Source organism: Somniosus microcephalus, chromosome 7, assembly GCF_052327205.1.
Source record: "Somniosus microcephalus isolate GS21.2 chromosome 7, FLI_Smic_1.0, whole genome shotgun sequence".
NCBI lineage: Eukaryota > Metazoa > Chordata > Chondrichthyes > Squaliformes > Somniosidae > Somniosus > Somniosus microcephalus.
This window is the reverse complement of record NC_140993.1, coordinates 98996658-99013666: the sequence shown is the minus strand read 5'-3', so window position 1 is coordinate 99013666 and position 17009 is coordinate 98996658. Positions and strand designations below refer to the sequence as shown.

The following is a 17009-nucleotide window of genomic DNA, read 5'->3' as shown; positions in this document are numbered from 1 at the left end:
TGCTTTTCCACCCGTTTCACACTATTGCACAGTCAAAGCCTACACCAGTGTAATTTTCAAGAGTTTAAGTTGAAATGAATTTTCCACAGTAACTGTAGCTTTAAGAAAAACTCATTGCATAAATCAGGACAGAGTTAGCATGTCCTGCATCTTCATTCTTAATGCAATAAATAAATAAATAAAATTCCAACATTATTAAAAAAAATAATATGGCAAGGCATACTGTAAGTGATAAAATAGCAAGGGTTGCAACGTGTAATTATATGTAGATAAGTCAAAGAATTACATTTTTTATCACAACATATAACTCAATCCCTATTGCCATTAAATCTCATTATGTGCCAAAGCTCCTGCTGATGAAAGGCAGGACGCTTTCCTGGGCATTCATTTGGGTATCAACCCTGCTGTCCTTTTAAAGCATCAAAACCGGAACAATCATTTCTTGATTCACGTAATTATCATTAATCCTGAGGGTTAAAATGGGGTCTTCTGATTTGGAGCTCTTCATTATCTCCCTCTCTACCAAGACCCCTCCAGTTCGACTGAGCATGAGAACCACATGATGTGGCAGCTCAAGTACATTAAAAACTGAGATGTTTCTCTGGAAAGGGCATAGAAACTTGGAAATATGAACGACTGCAGCTTGAACTTGGCTCTGTGCTGATTTAGAAGTGAATATGCGGACAAGGAGGGCAGTAAGTTAAAATATTGGCTTCCGTGTAAAACATGTTAGACAAAGGGAGAACTTCCGCTTGATCTTTCTAATCTCAAATCCCGCTGCAGGTTTGTTAATTTTATGCTGATGTCCTTTATCATTGAGCTCACAGTCCAAGTTAAATAAATTGTCTGCAACTACATCATCCATCTTCCTCGGCATGTTAAAAACTAGGACCATTTCCTCTTTCAGTCTTCGCTTCACTGAAAGCCCTAAACCTGGAATTTCTCTTGTTACTCTTCTCTGAACTCTCCAAACACATTCATGTCCTTTTGAAGGTAGGCTGTCCAATCTGCATGCATATGGGTAAATCCACTAATCTTATGCTCCCAGTGGGAAGTTGTACTCAAAGAGAACATGGGCCACAGAATTGGTGCTACAGTGTTGTACTCCTATCTCTGATCCATGCTCCCTTCACTTGCAGCGAGATCCCTGCATGTGGGAATAGTGAATTTACCTGAACATTCCAAATGTTGTACATTATAGGCTCTGTCCTTTCACCAGGTTTCTTAATTTAAAAAAAAATGTGATTAAGGAGTTTAACATTGACTTTTGGATCTAAGCTCTGGCTGAGCATGGCAGGAATTTACATAAGAGGGTAAATTTTGTTCGGCCCATGCTAGCAACACAACCTCACACACAGCGAATACATATTGGAAAATGGTGAGCAATATACACTGGCTATGTATGAGACCCTGACCATAGCATGAGCCTTGCAACATTCACCTCAAGATATTCTAAACCATGCTAGCATTATCTTTTTCTGTTTATGAAAACACTAATTAGCACCCATCAGATAGAATCTTAGTGCTTGACTTACTACATACAAATGAGACTCTGACTAATGATTTTGTCTAAAGTACTGAAATAAATTTGCTTAGAATAGTGGCTGAATTGCTTCAGTGCACAAACTGTACTGTTCATGAAAACCAACTGTTTTTCCATTCAATCAAGTGGAAAATTAATCAGAGGGGGTGATTTTAAACTGTGGTGTAAATCAGGTGGGTGGTGAACGGGAGTCCGCCAGGCTCACCCAACGGCACCAGCAGGTGGCCTGAAACATATTAATGGATGGGCCTCATCTGCAGATTTCGGTGAGGTGCCAACGCTCAAAAAGCTGACAAGCAGCTCACTGATTAGAGAAGGGGGGAGTGGGAAATCCAGCAGTACCTCTGCTAAGCAGGAAGCTGGTTAATAAAGCAGGGGAAGTCATCCTGGCGGGGAGTGGAGGGTGGGAGGGGGAAGCATGTAGGGACTGGCAGTGGACCAGAACTATTTTGTGGGGTCTGATTGTGGTCCCACAAAAATCAACATCACAGGCTTCTTTTTTTTTTAAGTGTTTGGGTCCCTTTAAGGATTATTGATTCAGCTGTTCAACGTTCAGTTCAAAAACCTAGTTGCATGGGCCTTGGGGGACCAGTGGGTGGTAGGCTTAAAAAAAAGAGTCTGTGTACCATCCCATTTTCCAGCATGAATGGGGTGGTAGGCAGAAGACAAATACCTTCATTGTCTGAGCAAATATTTCCTTTTAAAAGGTGTACCCATGTGTACAGTGCCCATTACCTGGTACATGGTATGCCATAATCTCATAAACAGTAAAAAGAGATGTGCTGCATTTTTTACATTTTATTCAGCACTGCTCAGATGTCACTATGCTGATGCTATAATTATATTAAGGTCCAGTACGGTGCTCTGGATGTCTTAATATAATCCAATCTGTGAAAGGCTACTGGTTGAGCTAGATCCACATAAAAAGCATGCTTTAGGCAGTGAAGTATCATAGTAATTTTACTGTTTTTTAATTCAGATTTTACTGGCATTTTGATTTTCACACATAGATTGAATTTTCAGCAACATAACAGTAATTTCAATTTCTAAACATATTTTACATTTTTTAATCAACCCCCCTCTAGTAATGAAAACCTAATTACCTTTGACCGGGTTCCCCGACTCCTTGTTCTTTTCTGCTTATTTGTGGTTCTTTTCTTCCCATGTGCTTCTGTGTTCAAATTGATGATTAAACTATTAGCTAAAAAGAAGAAATTGAAATAGGGCAATGAGTAGACGGGGACAGCTGCAGTGCAATGCACCAAGAGCAAAAGTAGCCAGCAGCACTAAACAAACTAATCTCAATGTACAATCAAATACAGTATGTACCATCTGCATTTTGTATCAAAATATACATTTAGTTACGCTCAGCCACCACCTCAATATGTTCTCAGGTTATTGGAAATGAAAAGGCATAAGGCCTGCTTTTACCAGCATAAGAGTTTTAAAAAGTAGAAAAATAAAATTTTATCACTCATTTATACATTAAAAACCCTGTCCAATAAGGTATGTTTATTTTTAGCCCTGTTAAAACATATCATTTTTTTCTCAAAACATTACATTTTTGTTTAAAATATTTAATTAAATGGCATTTTAATTAATTTTAAATATGTAATTTTTATTTTTATTTTTTTAATGTGTTTGTATATTTTTTTAATGTGTTTGTGTATTTTTTAAGTAATCCCTATTCCTACTTATGGGAGTTCTGCACGTACGGAACTCCCACAAGTATGAATGGGGATTCCCTTCTTTTATTGGTTGGGCCGGCCCACGTGATCCCAGGGGTGCTTGCGAACTGCCTGCGCCCCTGGGATACGAAGGCCTTTGCCCGTGCGTACCCGGCGAGGCCCAGGATCGCAAGCCTCCGTATCTCCCGGGCCACCAGGAAAATGCATAGATATTTTACAGGTCGGAGGCATCCGCCCGCGGGAAGCCTCCGATCGCAAATGTTCGCAGATTCACCAGAATCCTTACTTTCTTAGAGGAAAGGATGAAGGAAACAATCAACAGAAGGCAAGTTAACGTGTTGCATTCTTACCCATTGCCTGTTCTCGCTGAGCGAATGGTGTGTGGTGTTTTTAGATGATGGACTTAATGAGCTGAGTGAAAATGATTTATAAATGAGGGAAGCAGCTACCTTAAATCTTGACCCATTATCCTTCATCACAAGGTGCATGAAAAGCAGCCTCCAGTATTGTTGTGTCTTATTTTAGTTTACAATGTAAGTCATCATTAATCGAATAAGATCCAAATGGGTGAACATCAAAAATGAAGGCGGATTTTTAAGAGGAACAATATTTTAGTCATCTTACTCATTCACTCTTTGCCACTATTGACGCAAGGCAATAGCATTTAATTAGTCTTCATTCAATTGAATATTTTCTATTCTGAGATTTTGTTCTGGAGAATGTCATCACTTTCAATTTGAAAACTCAATGCAAATGTCAATCTCCTAATAGTTAAAATTAATAATTCAAATTACTAATTCAAAAATAAACACTAGTACAATATTAGAAATTTAAAATAAATAACAAGACAAAAACCTCAAGAGATGGATTATGTAAAATGAACATAATTAATCTCTGTCAGAGACTGGAAGTGACGCATACACTCCAGCATGTATTTAGCATTTTAAAATGAAATCTGTTGACAAAATTGAATTCAGTTCAAAGCTTTTAGCAACTTGCTTTCCAGTCTGGTCATATGTTAATGTGAATGAAGCAGCTGCCTGGAATTCATCTGTTAATTTATCACACTGTTCTGAAGAAAGCATGAGGAGCTTGGATTAATAACAAGTAAATACAAAATTAAGACCATCTAAGGCAAACCAACTCCTCAGTAACAGAAACCTTTTGCCTTAATAAAGCTATTATTAATAAGTAGGTTTAACGGCTTATACCGAGCTTATCCCAAGTTTTTTTCCATTAGAATAAATTGAGGTCAGTACTGGGGAAAAGTGCCTGTTAGAGACAGGAACTGAGTAATATAGATAACCATTAGATTGGATGGAGCCATAGTAATAAATAGTTTACACTGTATGTATTGTTTAAGGAATACACCACTGCTGAAAATACTTTTGAAAGTGATTTCCACTCTTATTTGAAGCAATTTAGTTTCTTGACAGAAATCAATGATATCTCAAATGTTATTGAAACATTAGCATTTTTCAAATTAGGCAGCTGAGTTATAGGTTCCGTCAGGGATTCAAACCAGTAAATGTATAGAATTTGAACAGATAAAATAGTCAGGCTTCATGATTGTAGTACGCAAACAGTGCAATGACAGTCATAGCCTTTGCTGGACTGGCACTTACCATGTCTTAACCAGATTGTGACTCAGACCAAGTCATGAATCAATGGATTGAGGCATGCTTTAGTATAGTTCCTCTCATAAACTAACTGCAAATCAGAATTACATTTTGATTGTCTGTACTAAATTATAACTTTTTGAAAATTATTCCATTGGATCTAGCCACAAGTCCAATTGTATGTGAGACAAGTCAGGATACCAGGGCTATTTGGAAATGTAAGCTATCATATTACTGGATGAATTTAATCACTGAAACATCAGGAGTGCCACAAATTGGGTAAAATGACACCTGCTCTCGACGCATTATTTCATGCTCCCATTGTGCAAGGCTGTGTGTCAGGAGCAGAGCTTACACAATTTACCCTAATGTCATTTTAGATTGCTAATGGTGTTATGTTCATTAATAACTAAACATTCTTATTATGAACACAGCTAGCTTCTAGCTAGTCATTTATTCAGTACACGTTCTCTAGGTACAGCATCTGTAGAGATTCAGCATGTGTACTTCTGTGTGCAGGCCACCATCTTGACTACTGCCTTCTGGGTAGCCTAGTGCATCATGGGTAGTGTAGTCTTAAACACATACAACTAAATATACAGCTCTATACAGCTCTACAGCTCTGTAGCTCCACCTAGTGTACTATTCTAGAATGACATGTTATTGATCATTACATCCCCCTTTCTTTGAGGTTAAACAAAATCAATATCAATCAACTTTCAAGAAACACGATAAAGAAGATATCAGTAACACTTTTGCTAGTGCTCTATAAACATAAACATTTTCACAACAGTCAACACATTTTCAAAGTAGTTTTCTTTGTACTCAAAGATTAAGTCTATCAGGCTTTTTTACTTCACGTGTGGATCTTCTCAACACAGGTAAGTCTGATGTGTTTTCATGAGATTGTTCTGGTGGTGAATGACAGATTCAGTTGCGGCATTGTCATCAATCTGCTCTTGGATAGTTTCTTGTGTTTTCAGGAGGGAACGGCAGTTCCTCCTGAGAATCTGTCCTTCCTCAGTTCTAACAGTGTATGACCTTGGTCGTACTTCCTCAAGAACTGTAGCTTTCCTGTTCCATGCATCTGGATCCTCAATCCTGACAACATCATCCCTTGTCAATGGTTTTAGAGTTTTGGATGACTTGTCATAGTATGATTTCTGTTTCAGCTTTAACAGTTGAAGTCTCTGTCTCAGTTCCTTACTTTGCTGTTCTTTTGCACAGCAGGGTAGCATGGTGCGCAACTTGCGACCCATTAGTAGTTCAGCAGGTGAAGAACCACAGTCTAAAGATGAGGCTCGGTAGCTCAGCAGGGCGAGATAAGGATCAGACTTGCTTTCTGTCGCTTTCTTCAGTAGTTGCTTGAGAACTTGAACACCTTTCTCTGCCTTACCATTTGACTGAGCATACAAAGGACTGGATGTGATGTGCTGAAAGTCATAATGTGCTGCAAACTGTTGCCACTCCTTACAGTTGAAGCACGGACCATTGTCGCTAATGGCAATCCTGGGAATTCCATGTCTGGCGAAGATGGATTTCACATGCATTATGACACTGCTTGCTGTGGTGCTTGAGAGCAGCGCCATCTCAGGATAGTTAGAATAGTAGTCAATCACTATTAGATGTTCTTTACCATTCAAATGAAAGAGGTCCATACCAACCTTTTGCCATGGTGCTGTTGGTAAGTCAGCTACTATCATTGGTTCCTTTGCTTGTTTGTTTTGGTGTTTCTGACATGTCTCACATTTGCCTATCATGTTCTCAATGTCCTTATTTATGCCAGGCCAATAAACAGTGTCTCTTGCTCTCCTTTTGCATTTTTCAATTCCGAGGTGTCCCTCATGAATCCTTTTGAGCATGTCTTGACGTAAAGCCTGTGGAATGACTATTCTGTCCTGTTTTAGTAATAGTCCACTTGCGACACTCAATTCTGACCTTATGTGAAAATATTTTGGACAGGAGCCTTTTGGCCAACCATGATGAATGTTCTCTATTACTGTTTGTAATACTGTATCATTTACTGTTTCTTCTGCTATTTGCTTTGATTTTGTGTCTGACACGGGCAGCGCAGCAGTGACCATACTCACATGAACATCCACGTCTACTTCAGTAGAGCTCACTTGACTCATTGTGGGTGCTCGGGATAATGCATCTGCTAACACTATGTATTTGCCTGGTGTGTAGATCAGTTCAAAGTCATATCTTTGCAGCTTCATCATGAGTCGTTGAATCCTTGGAGACATCTCATTCAGGTTCTTTTTTATGATGGCAACCAGTGGGCTGTGGTCTGTCTCAACTGTGAAGGTGGGAAGTCCATATATGTAGCCATGAAACTTTTCTAGTCCAACTACCAAGCCTAGACATTCCTTTTCAATCTGGGCGTATCGACACTCAGTATCAGTCATAGACCTGGAGGCATAGGCAACAGGCTTCCAATTTTCACCCTTTGCTTGTAGCAAGACCGCGCCTAGGCCATCTTTTGATGCATCTGTTGACACTTTGATTCTCTTTGTTGGGTCAAAGAAAGTGAGTACAGGTGTGGTTGTCAGCACTGTTTTGAGGTTCATCCACTCTTGTTCATGTCTTTCTGTCCATGCAAACTCATTTGTTTTATGTAGCAGGTCTCGCAGACAGGTTGTCTTGGCTGACAAGTTAGGAATGAACTTTCCAATGAAGTTTATTATCCCCATGATGCGTAGCACTCCTTTTTTGGCAGTGGGTCGGGGCATGTTGAGTATGGCGTTTACTTTTTCCATATCTGGCTCTATTCCTTTACCAGATAGATTATCTCCTAGGAAAGTGACTTCCTGGATGCCAAACTGACACTTGGCTTTGTTGAGCTTCAGTCCATTCCGGCGTATGCTCTGTAGCACTTTAGTCAGTCTCTCATTGTGTTCTTTCAGTGTGGAGCCCCAGATGATGATGTCATCAACACAGACCTGAACTCCTTCCAGACCTTCAATTATGTGTTCCATCGCTCTATGAAAGATTTCAGATGCAGATATTATCCCAAAAGGCATTCTGAGGAAACAATACCTGCCAAATGGTGTGTTGAAGGTACAGTATTTGGTGCTCTCTTCATCCAGTTTTAGTTGCCAAAATCCTTGTGAGGCATCGAGCTTTGTGAAGTATCTGGCACCTGACATTTCACTGGTGATTTCTTCTCGCTTGGGAATCTGGTAGTGTTCACGTTTTATGTTTGCATTTAAGTCCTTTGGATCCATGCATATTCTTAGATCATTGTTCTTTTTCTTTACACATACCATGGAGTTAACCCAGCCTGTTGGCTCTTCGACTTTCCTGATGACTCCTAGTGTGGTCATTCTGTCTAGTTCATTCTTGAGCCGGTCACGCAGGGGTGCTGGAACTCTTCGTGGAGCATGTACCACTGGCTGAGCATTCTCCTTTAGCTGGATCTTGTAAGTGAATGGTAGAACTCCAAATCCTTTGAACACATCCTGGAAATTATTTACTACAGAATCCACTGAGTCATCTGGTCTGTTTATGGCACAGTTTATACGGTATACTCTCTTGACCAGTTCTAAGTCCTCACAAGCTTTGTCACCCAGTAGTGAATCAAGTCCTTCAGCCACAACAGAAAACATGAGATGATGCACTTTGTCTTTGACTGTCACTTTAAGTCTGCATACACCTAAGCTATCTATTTTCTGTCCATTATAGTCCTTCAGTAGTACTGACTTTTTCTGTATTTTGGGCTTTTCTTTCATATTGTTAATGTCACTCATACTGATTAAGTTTGCTTTTGCCCCAGTGTCCAGTTTCAATGTAACTAATGCTCCATTTATCTGCAGTGGGATCATCCATTTGTCCTCTTTTACTGCATTAACATTATGTTCAGCATTGTTTATTCCTGAGGGCTGCACATTTTCTGTATCCTTTTCTATATTGTCACATGACACCATTCCTACAAAAAATGTCTCGCTTAAATCAGTGTCCTCAATCATATTGACTTGTTGCCCTTTCTTTGTTGTTACTTTTGAAAAGCATTGTTTGGCAAAGTGATTCTTTCCATGATATTTTGTGCACATTTTTCCAAATGCTGGGCATTGTCTTGACTGGTGTTTGTAACCACAGCGTTTACAATTAAAAATTCCTTCCTCCGATTGCTTTTCATTTCTGTTCTGCCCATGTTTCTTCCCTTTGTAGGACACAGCACCGACAGCAGCACTTACTACAATCGCATCATTATTGATTTCCCTGAAAGTCTTCGCGTGCTGTCGAGCTAGCTCACTGGCTTGGCATATTTTCACCGCATTTTCCAATATTAGTTCGGTTTCTCTCAACAGACGTTCCCTGACTTTTTTATCATGAATACCAAACACAATCTGGTCACGAATCATGGATGCTTTCAGCTCAGAGAAATTACATGTCTGTGCTTTCAGTTTCAGATCGGTCACAGAGCTATCAAAAGTCTAATTTTGCCGCTGTGTCCTCGAACGGAACACGTATCTTTCATAGGTTTCATTCTTTTTGGGAGAACAATGTGAATCAAATTTCTTGAGCACATTGTCTAAATTTTCTCTGTTCTCCTCTGGATTAAATACAAATGTATTAAATACGTCTATCGCCTGTGGGCCTGCAACCGTGAGCAGCAACGCTATTTTCCTTGCGTCTGGCTTCGTACCGAACCCGATGGCAGCAATGTAGAGTTTGAATTGTTGTTTGAAAGTCCACCAATTGTAGTCGACATTTCCCGTGAGATTGAAAAACTTCAAATTCTCCATGTCGCATTTCACAATTTTGAGCAGATCTTCACCAATCCTGGTACCATTTTATGTTCATTAATAACTAGACATTCTTATTATGAACACAGCTAGCTTCTAGCTAGTCATTTATTCAGTACACGTTCTCTTGGTACAGCATCTGTAGAGATTCAGCATGTGTGCTTCAGTGTGCAGGCCGCCATCTTGACTACTGCCTTCTGGGTAGCCTAGTGCATCATGGGTAGTGTAGTCTTAAACACATACAACTAAATATACAGCTCTATACAGCGCTACAGCTCTATAGCTCCACCTAGTGTACTATTCTAGAATGACATGTTATTGATCATTACAAATGGTTCATATTAAATATTGGATATCTGATTATATATTGGTATGTATATGTATACAAAATTATATCACCACATCTAAAGGCCCTGGCAATTCTGTATGGACTTCTTATGATCTCACACTGTAACTTCAGCGGGAGACTGGTGAAGGCCTTGGTGAAATGGATAAGAATGGCTGATTACACCATTTCTCTGGGAGTTCCGCCTGTTTCCCACCAAAGTTCTGGTGGGCAATCGGGAAAACTCCCAAGGAATATTTATTCCAAAATGGCAGATTATAGAGAGATACCATTACATAGAACATAGAATACATAGCACCGAAACAAGCTATTCGGCCCAACCAGTCCATGCCAGCGTTAATGCTCCACTTGAGTGTCCTCCTAGCCTTCCTCATCTAACTCTATCAGCATAACCCTTTATTCCTTTCTCCCTCATATACTTATCTAGCTTCCCCTTAAATGCATCTATACTATTTGCCTCAAATACTCCCTGTGATGGTGAGTTCCACATTCTCACCACTCTCTGGGTAAAGAAGTTTCTTCTGAATTCCCTATTTGATTTCTTGTTGACTATTGTATATTGATGGCCTCTCATTTTGCTCTTCCTCACAAGTGGAAATATATCACATATCTCATATCATCCTACGTTTATCATATTAAAAAGAAGTTGATCACTGGGGATGTGAGCTCTGTCAACTTGCTGTTGCCAACGCGATGGATGGAGATCCACAGCCTGATCAGTAATGTTCTGTTTGGGAGGTGCTGTAACACATACAGCTAATGAATATAGTGAGGCTGAAGGCAGTGACCGGGAGAGAGTGGAGGGTGAAGCCTGGGCTGGGAAGAAAGGGAGAGTTATGTGATTGTGAGGGAGCAGACAGGCTGTTGCCTGAAACAACACCTTCGACTGTGTCTTTGTAGGGCACAGGAAAGCCATGTTTGTGTTAGGGCTTGAGCAGTTACAGGAAGACAGTCAAGGTATTTGGGTATATCTGTAGCTAGGAGGGAGTGCAGGAGCCTCATCCCAAGCTTGGGACTGGAGCTGTGCTGGTGAGAATATGGGGAGGCCAGTGAATTTCTGGGTTTTAGTGTTATTAGAATGGAGGGGAGGACGGTTGGGGGAGAAACACATGCAATTGATCACAGAGCCACAGTGAAATTCCTCCTTTCACACCAGGACAGGCACCGCAGTTGCAATGGAACAATACTGGTACCCACGCAAAATATTTAAAATAGCATGATCCTGTGATTTCTGACGGTATCAGGGATGTTGGCAGTGGGAAAGGGGGGCGGGGGGAATAGGCAGATATTCTGCTTTGTCCCAGGTCTGCTCCCACAAAGCCTTCCACAGGAATTGCAGGGCTTATAGGGCTCGATTTTTACTCAGGTGCGGGCTGTTGTTTTGTTATCCGAATTTTGTGTATCCCACACGAATCTAAATGGATGTGGGAGATTGATGCAATTTTAACTTAAGTGGCCAATTGATTTCCAACGTGTGGGAAGCCTTTGCAAAGGGGTTTTTCATGACTGAAAGTCCCCTCCGATGACGACATCATTGCTGCTGCTTTTAAGGTCCACAGCAAGCCTTGCTTCTTCTGCAGGCTTCCAAGCTTTCTCCATTTGGTGTCAGAGGGACCTGCAGGAAAGATGACAAGTGTGAGGGCAAAAGCAGCTCTTCGCTTTGACGAGGCGGCACTGCAGGCATTAGTCGAAGGGGCTTGGGCCAACAGGGAGGTCCTGTTCCCTTCATCAGGGAGGAAGAGGCCTCCCACTCAGACCAAGGCTGTGTGGATGCAGGTGGCTGAGGAGGTCAACTCCTTGGGAGTCACCCGCAGAACCTGGACACAGTGCAGGAAAAGATTTCATGACCTTCAGCGCACTGGAAAAGTGAGTATGAATTTCCCATCACCCTCAATCTGATCCCCATTGCCTTTCCTCACCAGCACTCAGCTTTAGCAATCTCTTCCTCCACATCCCACTTGACACTGACATCCATGCACCCTTACCCATTCCCTCTCTCTCTATGCTCACATTCACATAACTATTTGACCATGCAGCCCTCACACTCCCTATCACTCTGATGCTTTGAACACAACTGACAACACACAGGGAGGGCCCTTGGTCTTGCAACCTCACTCCATCTTTGTCTCCTTCTAATTATCTATGCTATGCAATCTCTACACTCACTCCTTCATTCTCACTCAACCTCCACTTGTCTCCCTCATTGCAGGAAAAGAGAGCTCACAACAAAAGAGAGCGAGCCAGGACAGAAGGAGGGCCACCCTCAATAGCCCACCTGACCCCCCTGGGAGAAGGCCGTCCTGGAAATTATGGGCATTGAGGATGATTCGCGTGTGGGGGATGGACAGACGGGTGCAACACAGCAAGCTGGTGACAGAAAAGTTTCCCATCTCTCTCTTTGACATTGCATGAGTCGCTGTTAATGATTGTGAAGCTGTAACAGATGCACTTATGAGCATCTGCAAAAAGCTATGTGCATGTAGCCTTTGCATCACATCTCTGACTCTTACCTTTACTCCCCCACAGGACCATCACAAGCATGTGTCCCCCCTAGCCAGGAAGAAGAGGCTGAGCAGCCGGACTCCTCAGAGGAAGCTGCAACCTTTGAGGGCGCAGCGTCAGCAGAATTCAGCGCGCCCAGCACCACGCAGACACTCACCCCTCAATGGGACCTTCGGGACATAGAGCAGCGTTGTTACAGCTCACAAGTGAGCATCAGCAGATTGTGGAGACAGGGACAGCAGTGGAGAGTCCTAGTCGGAGGGCACAGGACTCTGCCAGCTCGGCTCAGCAGCATGTCGACCCTCTGCCTCTGGGTCCATCCATAAGATCAGAGGTGATGGAACTCCAGGCACAGATGCAGGAGTCTCTGGCAGGTTTTGTCTCCAGGGTCGATGCGAGTGTGGAGCGAATGGAGGAGTCCACAGCGAACATGAGCAGAGCCTTTGTGGAGTCATTGGCGCATGAACGCATGAACACAGAAAGGATGGCTACCTCCGTGGTAAGGCTGGCTACCATACAGGAGAGGATGGCTATGGTAGAGGAGAGGAGAGCTACGGCCATGGAGGACCTTAGTCGCCAGGGTATGGAAAACATGGTCATTGTTCAGAATAGAATGACATCTCTTGAGGAGCGATGGGCATCTATTGAACAGAGAAACCGAACCTTCATGGAAGTCCTTCTGAGGAGGACTGCCATTGCAGAGACGGGTCCCCATGGCCCCCCTGATGTGCAGCAAGGTGCTCTCCAGCCACTTGCCGGTGCGGAGGGGGACCTGACCCATGAGAGGGAGGTTGGTGGCAGACCTCAAGGAAGTGGGGGTTCCTCTCCAAGCGCTCACACTTCCATGCCACTGTAGAGCCCTCGGTCAGAGCCCCACTGGAGTCCACACCCAAGTGAGATAGGCGTCTCAACCCCTGCACAGCCGCAGGAGCAGCAGACTGTTGACGAGCCCTCACAGGCTTGCAACCCCAGAGGATGCCCGCCAAAGGTGTCGAGACAGGAGCAGCAGGAAAGTGAGCAAGGGGCCTCCACATCTGCTGAAGCCACAGGGGAACCACTACGTAGGAGCACGCGTAAGAGGAAGATAAAACACAAGTAGTCACTTTGGTGAAATTTGATTTGTTGTTAGAAAAAGCCATCAGGTTAATAATGTTAATAAAAAATCTGATGGCTACTGCTGTAGTTATGGCGTGTGTCATTTTGCGAATGGGACTTTCACATTGAGGGCTTAGGATTACTTGCAATTGTCAGTATGCTGGTCAAATAGCTAGGAATCCACAGGGTCTTGGCCATTGTTGATGCTCAGGTAAGAATCTGCGAGGCAAAAATGTTTGATTGACTAGGCTAAGCAAATCTGGCCAGGATGAGTGCATTCCTTGCATCCCGGGCAGCAATGTTCTCGCGTAATGCTGCCACTGGTTGATGGGCCTCTGCTGGATGTTCGTTTTCTCCCTCCTCCTCCACCTCCTCCTCCTCCTCATCTGAGGAGGATGTGTGAGGAGCCACTTGGTCCTCAGGAATCTGCAAGCCACGACGCTGTGCCATGTTGTGAAGTGCACAGCAAATCACCACGATTCTGGAGACCCTGGCTGCTGAGTACTGCAGGGCTCCACCTGATCTATCCAGACATCTGAAGCGCATCTTCAGCAAACCGATGGTTTGTTCGATAATGGATCTGGTGGCAATGTGGCTAGAGTTGTAGCGCTCCTCAGCTTCGTTGGCTGGCCTCCTCAATGGCATCATCAGCCACGTCTTCAGGGGATAGGCCTTGTCTCCAAGTAGCCATCCGTTAAGTTGGCATGGCGGACTGAATAGCGGAGGCACACTAGACTGGCACAGTATGAAGTAGTCATGGCAGCTGCCAGGGTACATGGCACAAACATGCAAAATCTCCTTCTTGTGGTCACACACCAGCTGAACGTTGAGAAGTGGAAGCCCTTGCGGTTGACAAAAATACCTGGATTGCGATGGGGTGCCCTAAGGGCCACATGTATGCAGTCAACGACGCCCTGCACCCTTGAAAAGCCTGCCAGATGAGCTAATCCAACCGCTCATGCTGTGACACTTGCTCGATCCCTGGTGAAATGGATGTGATTGTGCATGAGGGCAAAGAGGGCATCGGTTACCTGCATGATGCAAGTGTGTGCGGCCGCCTGGGAGATGCCGCTGATGTCTGCTGCTGATCCCTGGAATGAGCCTGAGGCAAAAAAGTTGAGTGCGGTGGTGACTTTGACGGCCACTGGTAATGCTTGTCCACCTGGTCCTCTGGGCAGCAGGTCTTGCTGCAGCATTGCGCAGATGTCAGTCACTACCTCTCGCAAAAGTCAGCCACCTTTGGCACTGCTGCTCAGACATGTTGAGATAGGTGACCATGCTTCTGTAGACCCTGTTTGGGGGGTATCTCCTGCGCCGACGGGCTTCCAGGCGCTGGTCCCTTCTGGCCTGTGCAGCCTCAGGTGGGTGAGCAGCAGCCTGGTGCTCCTGCTGCTGCTGCTGTTGCTGGTGCTGCTGTTGTTCCTGGTTCTGCTGCTGCCACGGCTGGTGCTCGAGCTCCTCTAATGCCCAGATGGGAAGGAAATAAATGGCTCCCATGCTTCTGGTATATGCCTCCGTTGAGGATGTGCTGAGTGAAAGTGGCGAGAGGGGTTTCCCAGGAGGCCACACTGGAGATGGGTGTGAGGCTCCAACCTTCCACAGGTGTGGCTAAGCCTTCTAAAAGTTGCCCCAGGCCTGAGACCACTAAGTCCTGCCACCTGCAAATGATGGCTGATCAAATCTCCTCTTTAAGGGTATACCTGCAGTTGATAGTCAGCAATGCAATAGTGCTCCCGCCAGTTTTCACATTCGTGATTCCCACTAGGCGTGTTTTACGTGGGAAAAGGGTTAAAGTTGCCTGTTAAAATATGATTATAGAGGCCATTTAGTGGTAATTAAGGGCCTTAAAGACCAGTCCCGCCTGTTGGACGCGGGACGGAGTGTTACATTGTTATGTTATCACATCGTTAAGTGGAACTACTTGTTACATTGTTATATGGAAATACTTTGGCTAGTGCATTTATACTGCTATGTGGCACACTGTGTCAGGCAGTGCACAGTGCAAGGTCGGACATCTTGTATCACTCCGCACCATGCGGCAGCAACATCATGAAAGCACTGAGTAAAAGCTGTAAACTAAAATGAGTTAAAAGTGTCTGTATTATATGTAGCAATCAGAACACAAGGAGACACAACATGGAGTCGGGACCACCAGACTCGCCTGAGTTAAAATTGCTCGGAGTCGGAACTAGGCGGGGCGGGGGGGGGGTCCCGCCCGCCCGCCCGCCAGCCAGCTTTTGCGATTTTAACCCCCCGCATGCCTCCAAGCCCGACTCCACGGCGCAATGAAAATCAAGCCCTATGTCTTTGTATGGAAAGAAAATGAAAGGAAACTACCTGGTGATGCCATCATTCTTTTCCCACACAAGTATAAATGAGACAGTAATGCCATAGGGTTCTGTAGAAACTAATTAAATAAGTACAGTTTTCCATTGCATTCTAAAAATATGTATTATTGTTTTGCTGTACATTAGATGATGTGGCAACAGAGTAGAGCTGAAGGCAACTGTAAGTAAAGCTGAAACAAGTTTGTTACCCTGGCAGCCATTGTAGCACAGAAAGAAATTTCTAATAAAAATATGCACGCCCAAGGTCTCATGATTCATTCTTATCGTGGCCTGTGAAGTATTATTTGCTTTTTCCAGACCCTTACTTTAGAAACCAAGCTAAGTTAGTTTTGCTTAAACTGTAAGAGTCATGAAAGTTTAAGAAAGAAAATACTTTAAAATATTGGTTAAATAGTATAATACAGTTAATTTACCTGACTGACTTATTGTATTGAGAAACCCCCTATTTTCTTGTTCCAGTAGTATAGTCTGAGATACCCTCTTTACTCTTGCTACAATGGTACAGTCCTTAAGATTATCACATGGTATCCAGCCATTTTACAGTTCAAGCTGCACGAGGCTGGAGAGAAGGTAAAGGCTTTTGAGGGCTGGAGCAATACAGTTTTTGACCGTGTTCGTTTAGACGTGTTTTGCTTTGTAATTCTGTTTGTAAGGTGTTACAGTAAACAGTTTAAAGACAAAGTTACATTTTGGAACGTTTTATTTCGACACGCGTCTACTCGTTGTTAAAAGCCTCAAAGCTCAGTGGCTGCATGTTTGGAAATTACGAAGCGCCACTACATTAGTCAAAAACTAGCTCCCTAAGAAGGAAAGGACGGAATTGTCGGCGAACGTATACATGAATGGTCACGGAGCCAGACGACAATATAAGAAAGCGAAGGTACAGTGACTGTTACTTGCCTTGTTCATTCTATTGAGAAGCTAAATAAGAGCTGCGGGTAAAATGGCCGAGGCCTTACGGAGCCGTGAGGAGCTTCCCCCAGCCAGAAGGATTGTTGGCCAAAAGAGGGAAGTAAAGCTCACCCCAAAGGCAATAGAAGAGAAGTTACATAGAAGAATAGGTGCAAGGAGGGCTAAATTAGCTCAGATAACTGGAAAAATGAAGATAATTGATTGTCTC

The 17009-nt window shown here is 43.3% G+C and overlaps 1 protein-coding gene across 3 annotated transcripts in view; it reads right to left on the bottom strand.

Annotated features, from left to right (window-relative positions):
• The window catches only part of dlgap1a (discs, large (Drosophila) homolog-associated protein 1a), a 1322085-nt gene that overhangs the window by 499394 nt on the left and 805682 nt on the right, over positions 1-17009 (bottom strand). For all 3 annotated transcript variants that reach the window (XM_085992777.1, XM_085992778.1, XM_085992779.1), the window contains exon 4: positions 2647-2744. The gene's annotated coding sequence lies outside the window, so the exon portion shown is untranslated. The remainder of the gene's footprint in view (positions 1-2646; positions 2745-17009) is intronic.